Genomic DNA, 9531 nt, shown 5'->3' with positions numbered 1-9531 from the left:
CTGCGATTCCGTACTCACCGTTTTTAGGGTTCCGGAGCCAAAAGTGGGCAAAAACGTCTGTCTGTCCGTCCGCGGCTTTGCTCAGAGACTATCAATGCTAGAAAGCTGTAATTTTGCACGATATATAAGTAATGTATGACGACAAAATGGTACAGTTAAAAATTTAAAAAAAAACCATAGACACGTAAAGTGGGGGTGATTTTTTTTTTCGATTCAGTGATTTGTTTGCGAAAATTCATCAATTTAAAGTGCAAATTTTCATTAAAATCGAGCGCCCCCCCCCCCTCCCTCTAAAATCTAGGCGGTGGGTGAAAAATTTTGATAAATTCAGGATGGTAGTAAATATATCAAACTTTCAAAGGAAAACTATAACGGCTAAGTTTGCTTGAGAATTATTAGTAGTTTATGAGTAAATAGCAGCCTAAGGTATAAAATATACCTAAACTTGGAAGATTCCGTATAAAATACGAAATCCTTGGAAAAATATTACTTATTTTTTTCGTAATGGCTACGGAACCCTATTTTGGGCGTGTCCGACACGCTCTTGGCCGGTTTTTTTTTAAGCAGCGATTTGGCCGCTCCTTTCCTTGTGTTTTGTGACAGGCGACGATAAATCTAATTCCACACGGATGAACTGTAAGACACAACTATTCTCAAACGTAAGATATTAATTTCGATGGCAACGACGGTAAAGCGATTATTTTAATCCGATATAAGAGCCAAGGATTTATTATTAACTCTAAGCCGGAAAAGGAGGAGAAAACTTACAAGTAACCGGACACTTGCTTTCGATTCGATAAAAGATGATATTTTTTATACGAAATAATATTTTCCAAGTAGCTCTCTTATAACAGTTATAACTATGATTTCACTTTGATGGGGAGCATTTCATTACGTTGGTAAAAAGTGCTTTACAGTCTTTATTTATTTTATTATTCGTAATAAAGTCAAGTCTCAGTTCTGAGGCACGTAGCGCAGCAGTGGGACGTATGATGATGATGATGATGAATAAAGTCAAAGTATGCATATTTCGCACGATGCTAAACAGAGTTAGTCAGTCCATGATGCCATATGATACCTTGTAAGGGCACATAAAATAATTAACTCTAAGATATAATAATTATCTTTCTATATCATATACTATCTATTCTAATAGCTTTAAACGAGAAATTCTTCCTTTAATTAAAGTTAAGAGAAATAAAAAATAACACCTTGTATTTAGGTCGGTATATAGATGTAGCATCATCTTTAAAACCATTTCTTGTATATATATATATATATATATATATATATATATATATATATATATATATATATTAAAATTAAAACAAATATACAATCATAATTAGTCAAATAAACCGCCCCGCCCCGCGTCATACAGTGGTGCAAAGGTGCCCAATAACTTTGCACCAGAAACGATCCAGAGGGGGGTCAAGACCTCTCTCACGAAGACGGCGCCCCACTACATTAAAAAAAAGTTTTGCCTCGGAGCCCCAACAACCGGTCGTCTTCACCGCCAAATAGTTTGCGAGCGCCGAGTATTTCTCGCGTTTTTTATGGCTGCCATCTCAGCAGCTGCTCCCCTTGTTCTTGAGGTGCGAAGAAGCAAAAGTACTGACGCACGTGGCGTCCCAGAGCAAGCACTTTCCCTTTTGCCAGGGCACCGGGTCAAGCCATTACGTCTTTTGCCATCTGATCGGCTAAGACCAGGAGGCTCCAACACACAAGGGACGCCAGCTGACACCAGAGCCCTGCGGACTATATCATTCAGAAATATATATGTTTATATATATTTAGAATCCTGGTAACGGCTCCAACGATTTCGATGAAATTTGGTAAGTAGGGGTTTTCGGGGATGACAAATCGATCTAGCTTGGTCTAATCTCTGGGAAAATGCTTATTAACGAGTTTAAACCCGAGCAAATCTCGGTCGCCCAGGTACTTTATATCTCATACAAACAACCACTGAAGTAAATGCGAATCACCTTTCGCTTTTTCGTGATAAACGTAAAAACTTATTTTTTGATCGATTCTTGACCGATCTATTACGTAATTTTTGGAAAAAATGCAATTATGTCATTGTTTTTTTACAGGTGCGAAATGTAGATTCAAAGTCAAAGTCAAAATATCTTTATTCAATTTAGGCTATAACAAGCACTTATGAATTTCAAAAAAATCTACCACCGGGTCGGAAAAGCCTCTGTTGAGAAGAATCCGGCAAGAAACTCAACGATGTATATATTTTTTAAACAGACTGACAATATTATTAAATGATATCTATACTATACATTACAAGTATTTAACACAACTTTATTTTTAACACAGTAGGTTCGCTATTTGAAGGGATCGCCAATGCGGATCGGAATTATTTCCAAATATCCCTGCCCATGATCATTAACTTTATAATACGCCTTAGATATTAGTGTCTTCTTGACAATAGATCTGAATTTTGTATCCTATCTATCTATCTATATATATATAATATAGGATTGTCTATCTATAACAGCCCTTATAGCGCCTGTCTTCGGACATAGGCCTCCTCTCTACTTTTCCAGTCTTGCCTATTCATTGCCACTCGCATCCGGTTTACGCCAGCTTGTTGCCGGATATCGTCTGTCCATCTTTTTGGTGGTCGTCCTCTACCGCGGGTGTTAGCACGGGGTCTCCACTCCAGCACTCTACTCACCCAACGACTGTGGTCCATTCTAGCAATATTTATATTGTGTAATCCTTTATTTCATTTGCTAAATTTCCATTAACTTTACATTCGATTCGTTGGTTTCTACGTGTCATTTTCTCATTAAGTTTTACCAAACGCAATTTGTTGTTGTTTGTATCGAGCATTAGTTAATCGTTCGGCGTCACTCCAATAGCCATAGACACGCATCTACATGTAAAATATTTTCTTATCACGCATTTCACTTACAGCATTCTACCGACATACGTATGTAAATACAGCAGGCAAGGTTCATGAGAATGTGAAATATGCATATAATTGTGTGAAAAGGTCAGGGTGGCAATAAAACGCGGTGCAGAGTTCTGGCGCCGAGTGGTCAAAGTTATGGAAATAGAACGATTTCAGGGTAAATAAAAAAAAGCAAGAGTAGGCAATAACAATGACGAGCACTCCGAGTTTTCAACAGACTTCATAAAGTTTGAGGATCACAGGTCGGTTGTATTTTTTGTTTGTTCGGTATCTCAGAAATTGGTCATTTATTGACCTAGAACTTTGATTTTATACTTTTCCAAGGGGCAGGAGACGTAAGTAAGACACACATTACTAGGATGAATGGTCTTGACAGATGGATGGATGGACGGATGGTTTATACATTTTTCAAAAACCATACAGAACTGTACTCGCAAATAACTAACATAAAAAGGAACAACCGATATTTACATAAGCTCAAACGACCATTCACAAAATTGAAGTTAGTTTCATCTAGTCCTCATCACTATGATGATCAAAGTATATAACCACGTGCCAAATTTTATAAAAAGTCGGAGAAAAATCTGTGTTTAGACAACTGAAACTATTTTGTTATTAATAAATGTTACTATAACTTGAACGATTTTTTTAATGAACAATTTAAATGAAAATTTGTACTCTAATTTTGAATGTATATTAAGTAAGTCGCCAAGTTTAGTCACCCTTATATGTTGCTGTGCCATTGCGGGGCGTCACATGTAAACCTGCTGTTTGTTCCGCCTGTCTAATGTAATGTGATTTGCAATAAATAAATAATAAATAAATAAATAAATATCACGGGACAATTCACACCAATTGACCTAGTCCCAAAGTAAGCTTAGCAAAGCTTGTGTTATGGGTACTAAGCAACGGATAAATATAATTATATAGATAGATACATACTTAAATACATATTAAACACCCAAGACCCGAGAACAAACATTCGTATTTTTTATACAAATATCTGCCCCGACACGGGAATCGAACCCGGGACCTCAGGCTTCGTAGTCAGGTTCTCTAACCACTAGGCCATCTGGTCGTCAAATAAATAATTTTGAATTTGAATTTGGCCCGATGAACAAAATAGTGATCTTACAAAGGGCCGTTTTTGCCTACTGAGGTATGTGCCCTACAAAAACTTTAAGAAAATGCAACTACGTCGCAAAAAACTCAATAAAAAGCAATTTATTGAATCAGGCGTTACTTTATGCAGGTCCAGATCAATGAACTAAAAGAATTTCCTTGCTTACTCGCGGCCTTATGATAGTTAAGCTTATGCAAAAATGCGTGTTCATGCAGTTCCTCTACCACCACACTGTAAGAACACACACAAATCACACAAACCCATAGCATTAATCACAATAAAAGTGACATCAAGATTGTTTACCTTCTTTCTAATGCAAAAAAAACTGTAGGGAAGGGGGTTGAACTAAAAACGGGACTGATGATTGTTCTTAGTGGCTTCTGGTAGTCTAAGCGGTTGGCAACATTACTTGGACTCCAGGAAGAAGTTATGAGTTTACGCAGTAATCCAAGCTCTTAGTTGAGCAAAGCTATGATTACCTTCTCTTTTGTGATGTGGCAGAACCTTTTAGTGTTTGTCAGCTTTGTTATGTTTTAATAACTCAACCATGACTAATCCAGGACTTAACAATAGCTATCCGCCCTGTAAATTGTTATGGAAATAAATACACTAATGTCCGCACTCCGGGTCTTACATGAAATTAATTAAACATTATCCTTCTGTTGAATATGATCTATGCTAACTCCGGTTAGGCTGGAACCTGAACTAATAATAATAAATAATAATAATAAATATCACGGGACAATTCACACCAATTGACCTAGTCCAAGTAAGCTTAGCAAAGCTTGTGTTATGGGTACTAAGCAACGGATAAATATTGTTGGAAATGTAAAACCTCCATCAATTCAAGACTTTCAAGTCATAGTTTCTTCTAATGGTCTGTGTCATCCTATCTGACACATTTCAAATGCGAGCCGATCGTACAAGTCCTAAATAAACCAGATTTATTATTTAAATAGTTTATTTTCATTTAATTTATCAGGTTACGGGCCCAGAATAGCCCAGGAACTATTAGTGAAGTGCTTTCTATAAATATTAGTGAATTTTAGACTAAAATTGTGAACACAAATAGTGACAGTCCAGAACGTTCGAACCGTGTTTTGTCGTTTTTTCATTTTGAATTGGGTGATTTTCAATTTTCAATTTCAACGCCTAAAATGGCATCGAACAATTCAATGGCATTACTTGAAAAGTTAACCGGCCGTGAAAATTATGCCACTTGGCGGTTTGCAGTAAAAACATATCTGCAACATGAAGATTTGTGGTGCTGTATTGAAAATCCGACCATCGGCAAAAATAGACCCAAAACTAGACATTAAAGCAAGAACAAAAATAATTCTCTTGATTGATCCGATAAACTATGTTCACGTTCAGGAAGAAAGCACGGCTAAAGCTGTCTGGAATAAATTGGCAACGGCCTTTGACGACTCCGGGCTGACACGCCGAGTAGGTCTTCTGCGAGACTTGTGGCAATACTTCCTCAGTGGATGTCAAAATATTGAGGAATATGTGAGCAAGATCATGTCAACAGCTCATAAGCTTCGGAACATTGGCTTCAAAGTGGATGACGAGTGGCTTGGTAACACTGCTGCTCTCCGGTCTGCCAGAATTTATCAGCCAATGATTATAGCTATTGAAAGCTCCGGCACGAAGATATCCGCAGATTCTGTGAAAGCAAAATTGTTACAAGATGTCAGAAAATACTGAAAACAACACTACAGCATTTGCAGTGAACAAGACGAATTTTAATAACAGTGACAAGAAGCAATTCAAGGGTCCAAGGTGTTATTCCTGTAACAAATATGGTCATAAGAGCCCTGACTGCAAAACTAAACCTAAAATAAGGTACAGAAACCTACCTCTTCTTATGCTGCTGTGTTTGTGGCCTCTTCTCATTATGATGACGCCTGGTACATAGACTCTGGCGCCTCCGCACATATGACGAAGAACAAGAACTTATTTCTGCTGGAAACATCCTCTGTAATAAAGAATATTCGAGTTGCTGATAATAAAATGTTATCCGTGCAAAGCTCAGGACAAGTGAGCCTTAATGTTTGCGATGATAAAGGCCAAGAGAACAAGGTACTGTTTACAAATGTGTTATATGTTCCAGAACTAGCAACAAATTTGCTATCCGTGAGCCAGATTACTCAAAATGGTGGCCATGTGGAATTTGATAAGTCCGGCTGTGTCATTTTGAACAGCAAACGTCAAATTGTAGCTACTGCAAGTGTTTTTAACAACATGTAACGGCTGAATATGCCAGGAGGCAATGCATACATGTCTGGTGTTGAAAAGCAGGATATTTATTTATGGCACCAGAGAATGGGACATTTAATTTTGACAGTTTAAAGAAAATGTCTGAAAATACTGAACATGTAATTTTCTCAGACAAAATAGAAAATCTGACATGTATCACTTGCAAAGAAGGCAAGCAGACGATTACCATTTAAGAGTTCAGGTGTAAAGGTTAATAAACCTCTTGAATTGGTTCACTCCGATATATGTGGTCCAATGGAAACACATTCTCTTGGTGGTGCCAGATATTTCTTGACTTTTCTTGATGATGATTACTCAAAAGAATCTCCGTATACTTCCTTCCAACAAGTCTGAAGCTCTTGATAAATTTAAGAATTCAAACAAGAAGTTGAGAACCAATTAGATGCTCGTTATAAAGATTCTCCGAACAGATAATGGACTGGAGTATGTAACAAAATTTCTCTGATTTTCTGAAAAGCGCTGGAATTATACATCAGACAACCACTCCGTACACAGCTGAACAGAACGGATCTGCTGAACGAATGAACCGCTCGTTGGTAGAGAAAGAGCAAAATGTATGCTACTCAATGCTAATCTGCCAAAATTGTATTGGGCTGATGCAATACATACTGCTGCTTATGTCATCAATCGTTCTCCAACGAAGTCCCTGTCGTTTAAAACTCCTGTAGAAATGTGGTCCGGTCTGAAACCAAATGTGAGTCACATGCGAATCTTTGGTTGTGAAGCCATGGTTACATCTGCCTAAAGAAAAGCGCAAGAAGTGGGATCCAAAAGCACACAAAATGGTCTTTATTGGATACTGTGACCACACAAAGGTTATAGATTTATATTACCCAACTCCAGAAAGGTAATAAAAAGCAGAGATTCTGTGTTTCTTGAATCTACTTGTGAAGAGAGACTTTGTTTCCTGTAGAAATGACCAACGAAGAAAACCTGAAAAAGAGGAAGAAAGTTTAATGAATGAAAGTTTCACTTCAGAAAGTTATATGAAATTGTAAAAGGAAACAAATCATCGGACAGTGAATACATACCTGATACCAGTCTTGATTCTCCTGAAATAAGTAAAGTTACTTTGAGACCAGAAATAAAATCAATAACAAGAATTTAAATTTAGTCCATTCTGAAGAAAATACTTACCTATGTTTCAGTGACGCCTGGTATTCCTGAAACATACAAAGAAGCGATTAGTTCAGAAAACAAAGATGAATGGATAAAATCAATTGATGAAGAACTTGAAGCTCATGAGAAAAACAGAACCTGGATATTGACTAAAAAACCTCCAAATGCCAAATAATAGGATGCAAATGGGTGTTCCGCATAAAGGAAGAGTCAACAGGTCCACGTTTTAAAATCAAGACTTTGTGCAAAGGGCTTTGCACAAACTGCAGGTATCGACTACACCGAAATGTTCGCTCCGACAGTAAGGTATGATTCAATCCCGTTTATTATTGTCCATGGCTGTCCAGTATGATCTTAAACTGCTTCAACTTGACGTCAAAACTGCATTTTTATATGGTGAGCTTGAGGAGACCATATTCATGACTCCACCTGAAGGTCTGCCCTGTGAAGACAACATGGTATGTAAGCTCAACAAGTCACTATACGGTTTGAAGCAGGCTCCCCGATGCTGGAATAAGAAATTTGACTCTGTCCTTAAGATTTGGTTTTGTTAATAGCAAGGCTGATCATTGTGTTTATGTTGGTCAAGTCAATAATGAGAAATGCTATCTTTGTCTATATGTCGATGACGGATTGTTATTTTCTAAAAATGAATCGGCACTGATAGAAATAACTAAGGAATTGAGTACAGTATTTGAAATAAAAATAATGAATAAAGTCAGTAACTATGTGGGTATGCAGATTGAAATACTAAGTAACGGTATTTTTATTCATCAAACTAAAATATGTGGAAAATTTGTTTAAAAAGTTTTACTTGAATGACGCTAATCCCAACAGTGTTCCGGTTGACCCCCATGTTAAGTTACAAAAGGGAGAAGGTGAGCCAGAGAAGAATATCCCTTACAGAGAGGCGGTGGGATCCCTCATGCACCTGGTTACAGTGAGTCGACCTGAAATTATGTTTGCCGTGAGTCTGGTGAGTCGATTTCTTACTTGTTACAAACAAATCACACTGGAACGCAATACTGAAAATCTTCAAATACCTGATAGAAACAAAAGAGTACGGGTTGTATTACTCACAATTGTCACAACCAGCAGAAGTAACTGGTTACAGTGATGCTGATTACGCCAACGATCTCGATACAAGACGTTCCGTCACAGGCTACGTTTTCATTAAAAATAGGGCGGCCGTAACGTGGTCCAGTCAAAGACAACAAACAGTTGCTCTGTCAACTACTGAAGCTGAATTCATGGCAGCTTGTGCCGCAACGAAGGAAGCTATGTGGATAAGACAATTGTTGTGTGATATTGGTGATTATAAACAAGACACGATGTGCTTACATTTAGATAATCAAAGTGCAATAAGCGTTATCAAAAATGTAAACTTTCATAAAAGATGCAAGCACATTGATATTAAGTACCACTTTGTTAAAGAGAAGTTCCATCAAAAATAATTGATCTGAAGGCTGTAAGCAGCGAAAATCAATTTGCAGACATATTTACCAAAGCTTTGTCGAAAGATAAATTTTAATTTTGAGATCTAAACTTGGATGTCTGACTTTATTTCTGTATCAAAGTAAATGCAAATTTAATATGTTTGTCAGACATGTAAGTTGTATGTCTTGTTTAATGGCTCATGTAGGAGTTATACTGTTAAGTTTTCTCTTATTATGAATGTTAGAAAGCTTGAATTTAGGGGGAATGGTTGGAAATGTACAACTCCATCAATTCAAGACTTTCAAGTCATAGTTTTCTTCTAATGGTCTGTCATCCTATCTGACATTTAAATGCGAGCCGATCGTACAAGTCCTAAATAAACCAGATTTATTATTTAAATAGTTTATTTTCATTTATTTATCAAATATAATTATATAGAATATGATACATACATACTTAAATACATATTAACACCCAAGACCCGAGAACAAACATTCGTATTTTTCATACAAATATCTGCCCCCGACACACACACCACAAACTACTAACACACAACTAACTCTGACTGTCTGACTAATGGACACAGACTTATAATAAACGACAAAAACTGGGGTTAGCTGCGGATGGATGGGTCGGCTCGCATACT

Source organism: Choristoneura fumiferana, chromosome 9 (genome assembly GCF_025370935.1).
Source record: "Choristoneura fumiferana chromosome 9, NRCan_CFum_1, whole genome shotgun sequence".
Classification (NCBI taxonomy): Eukaryota; Metazoa; Arthropoda; class Insecta; order Lepidoptera; family Tortricidae; genus Choristoneura; species Choristoneura fumiferana.
This window is presented reverse-complemented; position numbering follows the sequence as displayed.